Below are 15,033 nucleotides of genomic sequence, written 5' to 3' on the forward strand. Positions count from 1 at the left end.
AAATCTAAAGAACTGAAATGTCAGACAAATTATGTTTACAATTAAAGACAAAATGAATCGTTTGTACCATGAGTTTAAGTACGTTAAACACAGACTTTATTTCCAAGGGGAAGACATTGACTGAAAACTGTGAAAGCAAGCAATTCGGGGGTTTTTGGTTGGTTTTTTTTCTTTTTCTTTTTTTTTTTTTTTCTTTTCTCTGAGAGTTTGGAAGAGCTTTTGATCTTCCAGTGTCCGTTACAACCTTGGGGAAGGTTAAGTTAACCCTTTGAACAAACATTCCTACCAGTGTACAATTCACTCGAACAAAGTTACTTAATCACCAGCTAAACTGAATTCAAACTGCTGTAGAGAACATGAACTGACATAACTTAGCTCTGATGACAAGGAAATGAAAAAGAGTGAATTTGCTGCTGACATGATGCACTGAGGGGCCCAAACTTTCCATTCCAATTTTGGAGGCACCAGGCAGTGTGATTTCATTGCACAGAAGAAGCGTTGGTGCACGGTTGGCCAAGGTGCAAGTTGTGTCCCAGTGGTGCCGAGACCCACGACACCGACCTCCTCTTGCAGCGCTGCTCGGAGGGCAGCGTGGTGCAGGACAGCAACAGAGGACAACTCTGTGTAATCTGTCCTTTCCCACCCTGCCGAGGGAGCAGAGGCGGCAACCGCGGAGAGCGCTTCAAGTACCGTCTCTTCTCCAGCCATGCATTGGAAGAGGAATTTCTTTCTTACCCTTTTCTTCCTGTGCACCCATCCGAAACCTAGCAGGCCTTTTCAAGGATTGTTTTGTTAAAAGATATAATTCAAAAGGGAATTATTCAATTCAGTATTGACCACTCCCACCAAGAATTCATAAAAGCAGCATGACTTTACCCATCTGACAGGGAAGGGATGCAGGACACTTCAAGGACACAGGTTTATCAAGCAGAATCGCATTACAAGCTCTGCATTTCTCTGCTGCCAGTGTGTACCTACTGTTACAGGAATTGTGATCAGTGGTTTCTCCAATAAGAGTGTAAACAAAAAAGGATGATTAAAGGAGGCACAGAAGCACCAGTTCTTGCTATCAGGCCTAAAACCTGGCACTGCAGCAATTCCAGGGGGTGATAATTGCACGGGGAATTTCTGCAACATAGACACTAATTCACATTACAGCCAGCTTAATCATGTAACCACCAAAAAACCGTAAGCAATATGGGATGTAGTTACAAAGTTATGCCTACTACCTCAAAAGACAGATAAAGGTCTTAACTGAGACTCTTCAATCTCTATTTAGATAGTAAAATATTCAACAGAAAGGTGTATTTCAGCTAACATACAAAAGGAAAAGTGAATTTCTAGATTACATATAAAATGGCAAATAAGCAAACAAATCACAACACAGCAAAAGTGTCAGATAAGGATTTGAGTCCTTTAATCACACAGCTAATAAAGCTTGAATAAAATTAAGTCACCCATCATTTATTATACCAGACAGAGTACAAGTTCAAATATTAAGTTAAAATATGATTAACTCGGCTTTCAGCTGGCTCCAAAAGCATTCATCTGCACTTGATATTGGTGAATACTTTCGCACCAGCAGCTATTACTTTCAGCCCTCGGGTATAACATCTTGCACCCAGAAGTAGCAGGCACACGTTGGTATTTTTTCCCACACACAGGAATATTAGCCTTGATACAACTACAATATCTCTTTATGCTTAGCCGAGCCAATACTTCCCTTTTGCTTTCTACTGCATGCCGTAGTGTAAAATCTCTCTGATAAAACTAAAAGGACAGGGAGTTTTATAAAACAGAATAATCCTACTGAACATGCAATCATTTAACTGAAACACGGAGATGGATATTTTCTGAAAGCTTCTTACAGGCTCTAGACAAACACAGTGAGATAACAATGGCAAATTGTTTGGCTTACTAATTGTAACCAAATGTATGTCATTCTATCAAAACATTCTCAGGAGGATGTCAAAGACTCTTTTTTAAGTAAACATCTTGTGTCATCCTTTTACTGAAGTGGAACGAGGGTCTCCAATAAAAATAGTACATATCAAGGACCCTCAAAGAGGTTTATATATGTATTACTGATCTTTGAAAATGCAGCTTGAGATGTACAGTAATAATTTCACCCAGCTGGGCAATAAACATTCCTGCCAAAAGAATTATGTAAAATTACATAAACCATTTTTAAAGAGAATATGTTTCAAGGAGACAAAGTATAGACTGAGTTACTTCACTGTTTTGGTTTTGGGTTTTTTTTTTTTCAGCTGTGTTCTACAGAAAGCATTTTAGTGTGTAAAATCTCTCTCCTTGTAAAATACTCCAAAGAGAAGCCAAAATTCAGACCTGACTGTAATGCATCATACCAAAGTGGCATATGGTGCAAACTACAGAAAAGTTTAACAGTGAGAAATAAACAAACCTCAACCAAAGAAAAAGGCTTTTCACATCTGAAGCAATTGATAAAACAGCAACTAAAAGAACAATTAAAGGCACACACTTTTTCATCAAGGCATACTTTAACCTTTAAATACAATACATATCCAAGGGGAACTACCAAATAGTTAAAACATTCGATCATTCAGATTGCAGTGCTGGACTTCTCTGTTGAAAAAGGAAAAACAGTTAAAACCTCATATTTTTAAAAAGAACCCATATATTCTAGCAATGGATCCAATCTTGGAACTCACATTAGCAAAACATTCAAGCATGTCTCTATCCAAACTTCACAGGAGAACGCTGTGCTTAAACAAGTAAGATAAAATTAAGAAAATTGACGATAAACACAAGTATTTTGCCAGTTTTGTCCTCAATAATAAATAAATCAGTTCTTCAAGTTTGCCCAATATGCCCAAAGAGAAGTTAATTTCATTCAAATAAACAGTAAATTTTGCATTAATTTCAGTCACACAGAGTAAATACATCAATAGAAAAGCATATGCTGCCATAGGGCCTTAGGAAGTACTAAGCGTAGAGCTACAGAGAATTTCAGCCTTGTACAATGCTGCAATAGTTCTTGGCTGGGATTTCTGAGAATTCCCAGTATAAATACGACTTAAGAAAAGACTTCTCCATTACAACTTCATTTTCAGAATCAGAAAGGAGCTCCCTCAAACACATTTTTAACGGAGATTCTTCTAACAAATGTGTAAAACATTTTCCTTCTAACTTGCTCTAGAGAAACTGTCTTTTATGGGCAACTCACACAAAATTTTCAAGATCCTGGAAAAAAATCGTAAGAGATTGCTAGTTACCAACTCACTTCCCATAGCTCTCCATCTGCTCTGATATCTGAGAGCCAAGGCTGCAGTAAATGCTCCTAAAAAAAAGGGGGGGGGGGGGGCGCACAAAACTGAGTCGTAAGAGTCTGAGACTGTGACTGGCCGGATTACCAGCCTCAGGAAGGCAGGGATGCCATAATATTTGTTCTCCTCTTGATTTTCTTTCCTCATTCTAGGCAGTGAACAGACTGTAAACGCAGAACTACAGAAGTGTGAAAAGAGATAGGGAACTTTCTTCTAGTCCTTTTATCCTTTAGAAATCTAACTATCTGCAGAAAACGGAAGAAAAATCAAAGCGCAACATAAAAGTTTTAGCATAAGAACAACCAGGCTGGATGAGAGCAAAGGTCTCTCAAGCAGACTCCTGCCTCCAGCAGCAGCCAGTGGCAGAAGCATGGGGAAGAGCAGAGGAACCAGGTTTGTACTTAGAGACCCCTCTGCTTGGTTGTACCTCTCCAGCCACAGGCCAGCAGCACGCTTGGGACTTCCTTCAGGGGAGGTGGCTGTAAGCCAGGATGCTCGGTAGCTCTCATGGCCCTCTCTTTATGCTCACTAGCCTGTCGCTATTGCCAACGTATAGTACGGGATAGAAATTATTATCAACAAGAATAAAGAGTAGGAGGAAATCCTCTAGAGAGCTAATGAGTTGTTTCTCTTGCAGAAGCGATTTCTACAGAAAACTGAGTGGTATGTGCAATGGGCAGTTCAAAACACGGCACTAAAACATAGTAGCGAGGAATTAAACCACAGTTAAGAGCATGACATTCCTAGATGAAAGATAACAAACAGCAGTATTTTAATAGATTTCTTTAAAATTTCATTACAAAAAATCAACAACAAATGCAAGTTGTTGCATTTGCATTGTTACAAACTAGAGCTGCGTTAGTTTCGTTGGAGCTGTGGTATTAGTGATATGACCAAAAGAATAGAATAATATGAAATGGAGAGCTGAAACATCAGACCGAAGAGAAGTATTTTTTTAAAAATTTCTGCTAGCAGTATCCAGTAATAAATTTAATAATGAACTGCCTAAAATAGCCTTTTGGTTCCTCACTGATATTTTTTCAAGATCTGCCGTTTACTACTACTTCTTACAGGCCTGGTGTTTCCTTTCAGACTTTCCCTCTAGATCAGAGCTGAACAAGACTCACAGGACCAGCGGGACAATGCAAACACTGATCTAAGTTCCAGTCTAAGTGATTTTACAACCTGAGAGTTCTCTATGCTTTTCAGGTTTGTAACCAATAAAAGCTCTAAGCAAAACTTCATCAGAAGACATAAAATTATTGAAGTTTCTGAAATTAAAACACACACCCCCCCCCAACCTTGTGAAACAACAGGTTACTTCTGCTGTATTTAAAGAATGAATTGGGAGAAATTCACTTTTCCACTATTTTTAGTGGATTTTTATCGTTGACACGGTAAACCTGTTTATAAACATAAAATCCATGTACAGTTTTGTAGGAAATCAAAACTCTTTACAATAATATACAGAACTAGATAGATTTACTAGAATTGCCTACAGAAAACAAGTATTTACGGGCACACAGATGCATACATGGATATACTCACACATTTCTATTTCCTACTGGCTCCAAACTTTATTATGTCGCAGTGCAATTACTGCAACAATCCTGCTATCAGACAGGACTTGATTACCATGGAAGGGCAGAATTTATAGCCTCCTGATTTTATATTCCTACAATCTGAGCATATATGTCGACTTTAGCTTAAAAAAAAAAAAAGTTACTGGTTAGCATCACATTGTTGTATTCATCAGCTAAGCTTAGCAGGACACAAGGGAGAAGGTATATTAGAAAAAAAAATTGTATTTCAGCTAGAAAGGGTCATAATAATAAACAACATGTAGATTTGTATAAAAGTGTATCTATTCTATAGATTTAAAAAGAATCCAGAATATGTAAACACACACAAACACATATGTATATAGACACATACCAGCAAAACACAACCAAACTACAATTAGGACTTGCAGCTACTGAGAACCAAAACTTATAAACTTTCAAGAGACAGTTAAGATCAGTTTCTACAAAGGTTGAAATAAATATTTTTTGTGAATTTGTTCTGGGCAGCTCCATGACCAAGAGCATTCAGGGCTTCCATCTCATGCTCGGGGAGGGGGGGGCACATCAACCTTTTAGCATTTCACAAGCTCCCACCAAGGCTTTGTGTTTCCAAACTTTCCGTAGTTAAAGTAATGCATGATACAATACATCAGCCAAAATATTAGTAGAAGCAGGTAGCAAAATTATCTGACCCGACATGGGAAGACGTTTCAGTATGATCTTTTACCACAACTTTTATGTAAAACCAGTCAAGTCACTGTTTGGATATTCAAGCTTTCGGTACTAGATTCAAGCTGCTCTTTGGAAGAGCAAAAACGTGGGAACTACCATGTGAGAAAATGAAAAAATTTTGGCAACAGTAACTGATTAGTTAAGAAGAAACTGTATTTTCATAATATACTAATAAAAATCCAACTGGCAATAAAAAACCCAGATCTTTTCTTAGGTGGGATTCTTCCATGCCTCCACATCACCATAATGACCGTGTTAGAATTGCTCAGGTAGAGAGCAAGTAATCTGAAATTATTCATTACAACAAATGACTACAACCTTCTGCCTAAATTCATTCCAATTTTGCTCCTTACTACATAAATTATTCCACTGCCTTCATTGCAATTAATCGGAGTCAGTTATTGGCCAGTATGAGTGAAAATGGCAGAATCAGGCCCAATACAGCCTACAGGAGATGGATTTTTAACAGTTGCTCTAAGCATACTTCCCTCATCTTTGCCAAAGTTGGGCAGCAATCTTTCAACATATTTCTTTGAGATATTTTATAGGAATGAGATACAGAATTTTCTGGCTCACAGTCTGGAATCTCCTCTGCTAGATCTTGGAAGGAATTAACACAGTGATCAATGAATGTTTTCCAGTTTTAGTTTATGTCATTAAACCAGCCTGCTATAATGAGCCACTGTGTGGGTTCATTTTTAGTTTTATCTGAATGACAAACTGCAATCTGACTTCAGCATTTCAGACTATGCTTGCAAAATACAAAGCTAAAGACCCAGATATAATTTTCTACCTTCCTTTCCTGTCTTCCCCTCCCCCATCTCCTCTGCTATATTTTGTTGTCCGTCTCAAAAGACTTTTTTTTTTCCTTTTATTTGTTATTTTCCCTTTAAGTGAAGCCCTTCATTCAGACTGAAGTTCAGAATGCAGTCCTCTCTTCATATTGAAATTAAAAAGCAATTGAATAAATTAAGCAAGAATGGAAATGCCTTAACAATTTCTTCTGAAGCTTCCTTCCTTATTAAGGAGAAAAGCTATCAGTCAGAATCCTAGCCAGAAACTGCACTCTGCTGCCACTGTGAATAACCCCGTCCTCTCTCTCCGGTTTGCTAGGCTGTGCGTGTGAGCGGCTGCCACGGCAGCCTTTTGCTTCCTGTTGTATTTTGGAACAGGTAAAATATTTTGGTTACGCTGTATGGCCGGATTGGAGTCACCTGCCAAGACATGGAGGAGTGGCGTATTGTGGGGCAGGTTTCCCTAGGAATGTAATGGGGTACCCGGTGCAGTTCTAAGTGGCCACTCTCTCTTAATAAACCAGTCGCCCGTTACATATGGGATTCTGGATCTATTTTGCAGAGACTTCAGAAATAGCAAAGAGAAATGGTTTCAGCAGGAGATAATGGGCTTTATGACTTTTTCCAAATTATTCCCCTTTTTAGTAGCCATCATCTTGTCGGCTGACATCTGGAATGATTAGAGGATGATATTTTAGACTGACAACTGGGCTGTCATTCACACTGTCAGTCAGCAAACATCCAGGTTGCCCAGGGTTACAAAGCTAGTTTATGCCTTTGTCCTGTAGTATTTAGTGCTGCTGATTCTTTACCTTGATTTCAGATGAAGCGGTTCTGACAGCTAGCGCCAGAGGCAGGCAGAGAGCTCATGTTGATGGTGGGAGTCCCGTGGTGCCTTTGTGTGCGACGGTTTTAGCACTTCTGCGGCAGCCCATCAGGCAGGACATAACCTCGGAGTATTAGGGTGGGTCTAGTAAGTTCATCTGCTTTCAAAAAATAGAAGGCTAATGTTTATCTATGCCCTAGGAACGCATCTAATTATTTTAGGCTTATGTTACCTGAATGGGAGCTTTCTTACACAACCCAGCTGTCTGCAGAATTATTCTCCTAAAGCAGACCAGAAAACAAACCGGCCCAAAGCACCCTTGGGCTCCAAGGATGAGCAGTCCCTGTGCTTTCCTTAGCATGAAAGAGCACCCTCACCAAATTATCAGCAAGAATAAACGTGCTCCACAGCCACAACTTCACATTGCTCAACCGTCCCTTGATACGCAATCTAAATTCCTTCCCACTCACTCACTGTCTTTGTGTGCCTCCCTGATAAAAACAAAGGCCTCTGCTTTTAAATGTTCCAGTTTGGGCCTTTGGGCACCAAAAGCCTGATTTTTCAAAGGGAAAAATAACCTGCACCTCTCAGAAAACTCAAAAAGTAGTGTTGTGAGCATGCACCAGCTCTGATACTCAAAACCTAGAACACAGTAATCAGGAATCCAAGAACAGAAGCACCAAAGACAGCTTGCCTGCAACTTCCCTCCCTTTATCTGCCTTAAGATATTCTTCTTTTAATGCAAATATAGCATTTCTTCAGGCATACTGAGTGAATAGGATACTCACAAAACCTAATAATTTGTAAATAATAAACTAGCTCATAAGATGAGGAATGACTAACATCCAGTCAGTTATCAGTGAGCAGGTAACTCACTATTATTTTGGTTGCAGACAGGTAACAGTGCAAGCCATCCTAGCACACTGTGTTTCACAGACCAGTTTAAAACTCACAACATGTGTCTGTGGCATCTGCCTTCTGCAACCAGGCTTGCAGCCTTGTCTTCAGAAAATGTAAAATGAAAGAGTGTGCTCAAAGCAAATTTTCTTAAAAATTCAATAAAAATGCCTTAAAACACTGGCAGAAGTTGCATAGCCTGAAGGCAAGGAGCTCCTTCAATAATGTTTCTAGCTAATGTTTCTGAAGCATGCAAGAAAGTAATAAAATTTCATAAACAAGCTGGAGAAAAAAGGATGACTAATTTTGCGTGTTGCATGCATCTGAGACCATAACGCCTCTACGAGGGGCTGTATTCTGCCTCCTGTGTACCTTGTTCCCGGTCCTCTACCAGAAGATGCTTACCAATTACAGCAGCAGAGAAGCTGAAACTGGAATGAAAGAAGCATGTAGGTATGTGTGGACATGGTGTTAAAACAAAAGGACAAAAAACCCCCTGTTTGAAGCATACTTTGGTAGCATTGTTCTGGAGCTCAAACCCACACCCTTCTAAAGAGCAACAGGAAAGCAAATAAATCACTATAATTTATTTATACTAACTTTTTTAATAGTTCACTCCGATTCTTTTCGAGTAGCATCCCACAAACCTGGTTGTTAAGTTTAAATTAAAACTATTGACGAGGTAATATTTGTAAAGCACTTTTGCATCCACAGATGAATGCTGCTCTATAATATGAACATTGACATATTTGACAAGGCAACAGAGTTAAGTGTGATACAGAGTCAGACTAAAGATTTTTTTCTTGTCTGAAAAGCCCTTGTTTTGTTACTAATATTAGAGCTACAGAGGCCTATTTGACAAAAAGCACCTCCTAATTTGAGAGCTGTAGCTCTTAAGCTCCATAGTAGCAGCTATTTACCTGGTTGGCTCACTCTTCACAAAATGTGCCCATTAAGCTCAGGGTATAAAGCCAAAAAAAAAAAAAAAAAAAATAACAGCCACTCCACTGAGCATGACTGAACAAGCGACTGTGCTGGTATGTGTTTGATAAGAGACAGCAGAGGAAAAGGACATAAACCTTGGGGTGTAAGATAGGAGTTTACATATTCCACTTAGAACAATAGGGAAAGCTATTATTGACTTCATTGGGAATAACTCATAGTAGCACAAATTCTCTCTGGTTGCAGGTGTGTTTGGAGGATTTTCCCTGAGGGAAGCTTTATGATATACATACATACGTACATATACAACACCAGCTTATGTCAAGGGAATTTATGCATGCATTCTGAACCGAGAGTAAATTTTAGCCCTTTTCTTGTTCACTGATATTACACAAGCATTTTCCCAGCTTGGCAGGGCTAAATTAAATTGGGCAACGTTCTGTGTGTGTTTGATGTCTGCTAAATGAAGTGAGCTTCCAATTCGTCATATTTACTCAAGCTCACTCAACTCTAGTAAAAATTAAAATGTTCCAGTTAATTTAACGAGATAATTTAGCGCTCTCAAATCTTTCTTGCTCAACATTTGTTGCTGTTTAGAAGTCAGGGGTATGTGCTGCCATGTAATTCTTTGGACAGCTCTGAGGACTTAATAGTTAACAGTAGACATTTTAGGCGCTGGACTGACATCATGTTTAAACTTCAGCAAGTCCCTGAGCTGCCACTTGTGAGGGGCAGTCTAGGATCAGGCCCTTTGGATTCATTATTTAAAGAAAAGGGATCACACAAAAAAGCAATAGAATACTTAGGCAAGAATCAGGGTGCTAAGGTAGCAGTTGGAAGGTGAGAAGTGAAAAATTGTCATGTGGAGTAACTGGTGTACCAGTAGAAAGTAGGAAAGGGCTCCGAGTAATCAAAGTATCCACACAAGAAGCTCTTCATGCTTGATACTTGGAAATAACAGCTCTGTCTTGAGATGAATGTCTGCCTTGATCTTGCAACTCCATTTTATGTCAATACAGACAAGGAAGCCAAAAAATCATGCAATATTAATGGTACATATGCGATAAACTCCACTGAAATTAATGAAATGAACTGAGACTGAGAATTTAAGATTGGCCAGACCTGTAACATTGAGATTTACTCACAAGAACTTGTAATACTGTCTCTCTGCAAACCAGCATCATTAAACTTTATCTGTGGGCTTGAGCACTAAAAAGACAAAAAGGCATAATAACTACCAAGTTCAGAAACCCCCTCAGTACCAAAGGGCAGGTCACTCAGCAGACTGAGTGATGGATGGCAGCAGTGAAACATCTGCTGTCCAATAGGTCCTCAAAGATCCAATGTGCAAGATTGCAGACAATAAAAAAAATATATCTCTTCTCCCATTCATTTGGGGCTAGTCTAAGAATCAGGAGCAGAACGAGGGTTACTTTTACTGGCTGGTTGTACTGAATCACAGTCAGATACTGGTGATCTCGCTCTACTAACCACAAACATCTCAAAGGCCTTTGCAAGGATTTGTAGGGACTGAAGGGATAGAGCAGTAGATTGTGCATAGGTTGGTGCATTTGCTACTGTATACTGCTTCAGCGCACCTAAAATACCAGTCCTTCTCTTCACGGAGGACATAGGAAACCTAGAGAGACCAGCCTCCTAACAGAATTGGACGTCTAAATCCAAGCAAAACCATTCTAAGTCTCACATACAGGCGCCTTCAAACAGTCTGCATTCAGTTTTTCTGCAATTTCCTATGAGACTGTGGAAGACACAGTCACATTTTGATAAGAATTCATTAGGCATCTTAGCAGCCTGGCAATATTCAGTATACCCTGAGGAACGTGCAGACAGGTGAACTGCAAAAAGCTAGTACACAAATGCAGAGCAATTTAAGCAAAATGGTGCTGGGGACTTGAGTAAAATTACAGCTATGTGCCACTCTTGCTGTAGAATCAAAAGCAATGCAGAGTGCACCTGGTTTTGCTATACAAACCTTGGCATAGGTTTGTCAAAAGGTTTGCAGACCTGTCAAAAAAACTGGGAAGAGCTCGGGATTTTAAAACAAAAGCAGGAGCTGCTAAATACCTTCAACAGCCAAGGATGGCTATGGTTCACCCTTGGAGAGATGTAAGCTAGACAGGCGAAGAGGTACCATGATAATGTATTTTAATGTGCAAATATATCTGGTTTTTTCAGTGCTTTTTGTTTTTTCTTCTTCTAGTGAACCTTAAAATGCATTCAGTTAACATCCGTTCAGGAAGACAGATGACACAAACATCACTCACGGCAGTATTGAACTGCAATGAAAAAACAGCAAATATGATGCAAGAATATGAGGGCAAAACCAAAACTATCATTAAATGACTTTACCAATGATAAAGCCATTTCAAAATTAGAGCATAAGTTTTGATTACTTTCTATCAAATGGGATAATGCAGGATAAATGGGGAACTGATAAAAAAGATAATTAAGAATAGCCAAGAACCTAAAAAAAACCAAACCAAAACTCTCACCTGAAGAGAAGCTGAAAGCACAGGGTTATTTACATGAGAAAGGAGACACATAAGGGCATGATCTAAGTATGAAAACTGAATAGCTGGGAAAGGCTAGGAGCCTCACCTAAGAACAAGAAATTTACTGAAATGATGGCAAACACAACAATGATAAAAAGAAACTTAGAATTTTTGTTTTATAATTAAACTATGGTAGAGAGCTGAATACTTTTTTTTCAGTTTTCCATTGTATAGTGCAATGTCATAAAAATGGATGCATTATAAAGTATAACAATATCTACAAATGTTATAAATCTAACAAACATTTTTTCAGAGCAAGTAAAATATTTCATTTAAACTTTAATGTGTTGATTCAAATTCTTTCATTGTATCATATATTAGGTAAAAGGTAAAAAGAAATAATGAAATGCTATCAAAGTGTTTCAGTGATCACGAATTAACATTTTCCACCAAAAAATGGGGATTGGGAATTCTTGAGAATTTTTTATTTGCATTTTTGTATTTAATTTCCTGCAGAATGGAACTTCTGATTTCCAACTACTTTGGAACTCACCAACACTGGATTTCTTTGAGACCAAGAATTTACCACAAACTTTCTACAAAGTAAAGAATATCCATAGTGAATAGAGAGACTGAGAATTAATATTTTGTAAAGAACGTTAAATCTCCAGGACTTTCCCTAGTTCCAGACACTCTGACTCGGTTCCTGGGGCGGTGCACTGCGTTTAGCTACTAAAAGGTTTTCATACCCTCTTCCATAGCACCTGATACGGGACCCTGTAGGAGGAAGGATGCGGGGCTGGAAGGAGCTCCAGGCAGTGGGGTTTCTGCATTAAGAGCGCAAAGGGCTCAAGGCCCACCTAGACCAGCTCCCATCGCTGATGGGAATTCATGAGATCAGGATTTCAATGTGTCTTTTCTATCAACAACTGGGAAATGGCTTCCCGGAATGCTGCTGAAGCCTTGCAGCTCTCTTGTGAATGGAGGAGAGAACTGATGTCAAAGGAATTTGGCAAAATGCTATCCTTTTGTACCCGAGAACTCAAATCTGGTAACAAAAATGAGAGAATGAAACTGGAGCCAGAAGTGGAGATAGCAGAATAAAACACATTTTCAGTTCCTTTCAGGCTGAAAAAACCTATTGTTCGGCCCCTATACTGAAGATGGAAAAAGCACACGTGTGCACCAAGTTCATAGACTGAGCATTACTTGCAGCTCTCTCAGATGATGAAAAATGCAGATGAGGTTGATAGGACGACTCAGGGGTTTCTGCTGGGTGCTGCAGCATGAAGAGGTTGCCTTTCATACAGGACAGAAAGTCAAATTAGGTCCATGTAACTGTTCAAAATTCATTAGAATGACCTTAGTTAAGCTTTGCTTCCATGCACACTATGGTATATGATAATATAGCCTGGAGCAACAGCAGTAGTGGTGGTAGCACTTTCTGAAATATTTCCACTACTTGAAAGCCGTTGTATTTGTTAAAATTTCTAAAAGGATTGTAACAGGATGAACTGGGTTTTTTCCTTCTACTTTCTCCATGCCAGTATAATAATATTACACAGAGCTTTTCATCTTCAAAGATCTTTACAAATCTTAGCAATTCATAGTAACTGAACAGTTATAAAAATATAATAAAACTCATTTTTGCTGTCTTGCTAATTTTTTTCTTATTATTTGTAAGAATTAACTTTAAATAGCAGTAACTTCTTTAACTGGACTGGTTCTGTAAATGTAACATTAAATTCATTACTAAGGGAGTTTGAACAGTCACATCTCCCATACAATCATTAGTCATAATAATAAAAATAAACTATTTTCTGACTCCCTGCTATTCCAATAGAAGACGGCAGCACTTCTCTTCTTCCAGCGTAGATAGTTAATTCATTGCTCTTTTATTATTTAAACCACAAGCAGGAATAACATTGAAACAAGTATTTCCAAAGAAATCATCTTACCAAAGAAATCATCTTACCAAAGATAACCATATCTAATAATATTTGTGGCAGATAAGAATACGAAAAAGTAATTTTATTATTCCCCTTTTCCTTTCTGAGCAGTTGTGCTAATAAAATGTTCCCACAACTTTCAAGTCCCTGGTGTACAACCAGGTAATTTCTCTACTTAACACTAAAGGTCCATGCTCGCCGACTGGGGGCAAACGCCCTCTGCTCTTGCTCACTTCAAGGGATGCTGAAGGCACCCACCGACTGACAGGGCTGACTCTTCTGGGCTTTACTTCACATCAAAAAAATACATTACACAATATGAGGTGCTTCTCAGTGCAAGGAAGGGTATCTGCATCCGGGCCTTGATGAAGCCGTTCTGTGCACCTGAAGACTCACAGGCACCTTTGCCCACTTATTCCCAACAGCACGTGGGAAGCTCAAAGGCTGCTAGCTTGCTCCTGGAGACCTTACCGATGCAAAACGCCTATTGAAGCTGGAGCACTTTCTGCTCCTGGCACTATTACGAGTGTCCCAGTTTGAACAGTCTAATAATACTTAGCAATAACTTCTTTGAAGCCAGAGAAAGGGTCAGGCTTTTGATGGCCCTAAAACATTTTCTAACTGAGGCCTAATTCTGCAGCCCTTTCTCGCAGTGAGTAGCACTTAGCTGTCCCAGTGACGCCAAGGTGACAGCTTGCACAGATTTGTCACTGCAGAGGCAGAGAAAGAAAATGTAAAAATTAAATTTACGCGTAAAAATAACTGGATAGGGATGAAATACCTGAGTCTTAAACACCACTTGCTCATTCTTCTGTCTTAGCTTACTCCACGGTAAGAAGGCATTTCACACCATCAAACTGTCCTTTGAACAAGCGTCCAACAAGGTCCCATGAACATTTCATAAACACTAGAATTTCTGCTCTAGAGCGAAGGAAACTGAGGCAACTCCTCCTCCAAAGCAAGTGGAGTTAGAGCAAGGAGGAGAGAGGCAGGATCTCCTGGCTTCTGGACCAAGACTGGTCTCATAGCTCAGCGCAGACTCTGGAGCGTAGCTGAATGAATACCAGACTACATACCTAAAATAATAGAAAACAGGAGAGTGGCAGGTCATAAACATATAGAAGTCTGCAAAGAAAACACTCCATTTTTTTCCTCACAATGTCTTTGCAGTATGGGTTTTTTCCTGCCAACTGATTCCAATCCTGAACACTGAAGTCTGGGTTCTGGCCTCCTGGTAATAAGTAATTTGCAAGAGCCTGGTCACAGAGAGGTCAGAAAACCATGTAAATTGCTTGGATGGGAAAGCCTCTTTCACAGGAGGAAGCTGTAGGTGGTAGAGAGGCTCCCTGCCACAATTTTGCATTCCCCGGACATAGTGATATAGAAAGAGACAAGAGAGCAATGCTGATCATCTCCCATCGGGCACCCTTCGGTTGCCCTCTGTGGCAGGGATGGATGCCAGGCCTCTGGTAAATAGTGAGGGTGGTTTCTATCTTTTATAGCAACAACCTCA

The 15,033-nt window shown here is 39.3% G+C and overlaps 1 long non-coding RNA gene across 1 annotated transcript in view; it reads right to left on the minus strand.

The window, feature by feature from the left end:
• Positions 1-14,276: 14,276 nt before the first annotated feature.
• LOC129210297 (uncharacterized) overlaps positions 14,277-15,033 on the minus strand; it is a 34,417-nt gene continuing 33,660 nt past the window's right edge. The window contains exon 8 of the long non-coding RNA XR_008578367.1: positions 14,277-14,596. This is a non-coding gene — a long non-coding RNA (uncharacterized LOC129210297). The remainder of the gene's footprint in view (positions 14,597-15,033) is intronic.

The sequence above is a fragment of the Grus americana genome, chromosome 9 (assembly GCF_028858705.1).
Source record: "Grus americana isolate bGruAme1 chromosome 9, bGruAme1.mat, whole genome shotgun sequence".
Lineage (NCBI taxonomy): Eukaryota > Metazoa > Chordata > Aves > Gruiformes > Gruidae > Grus > Grus americana.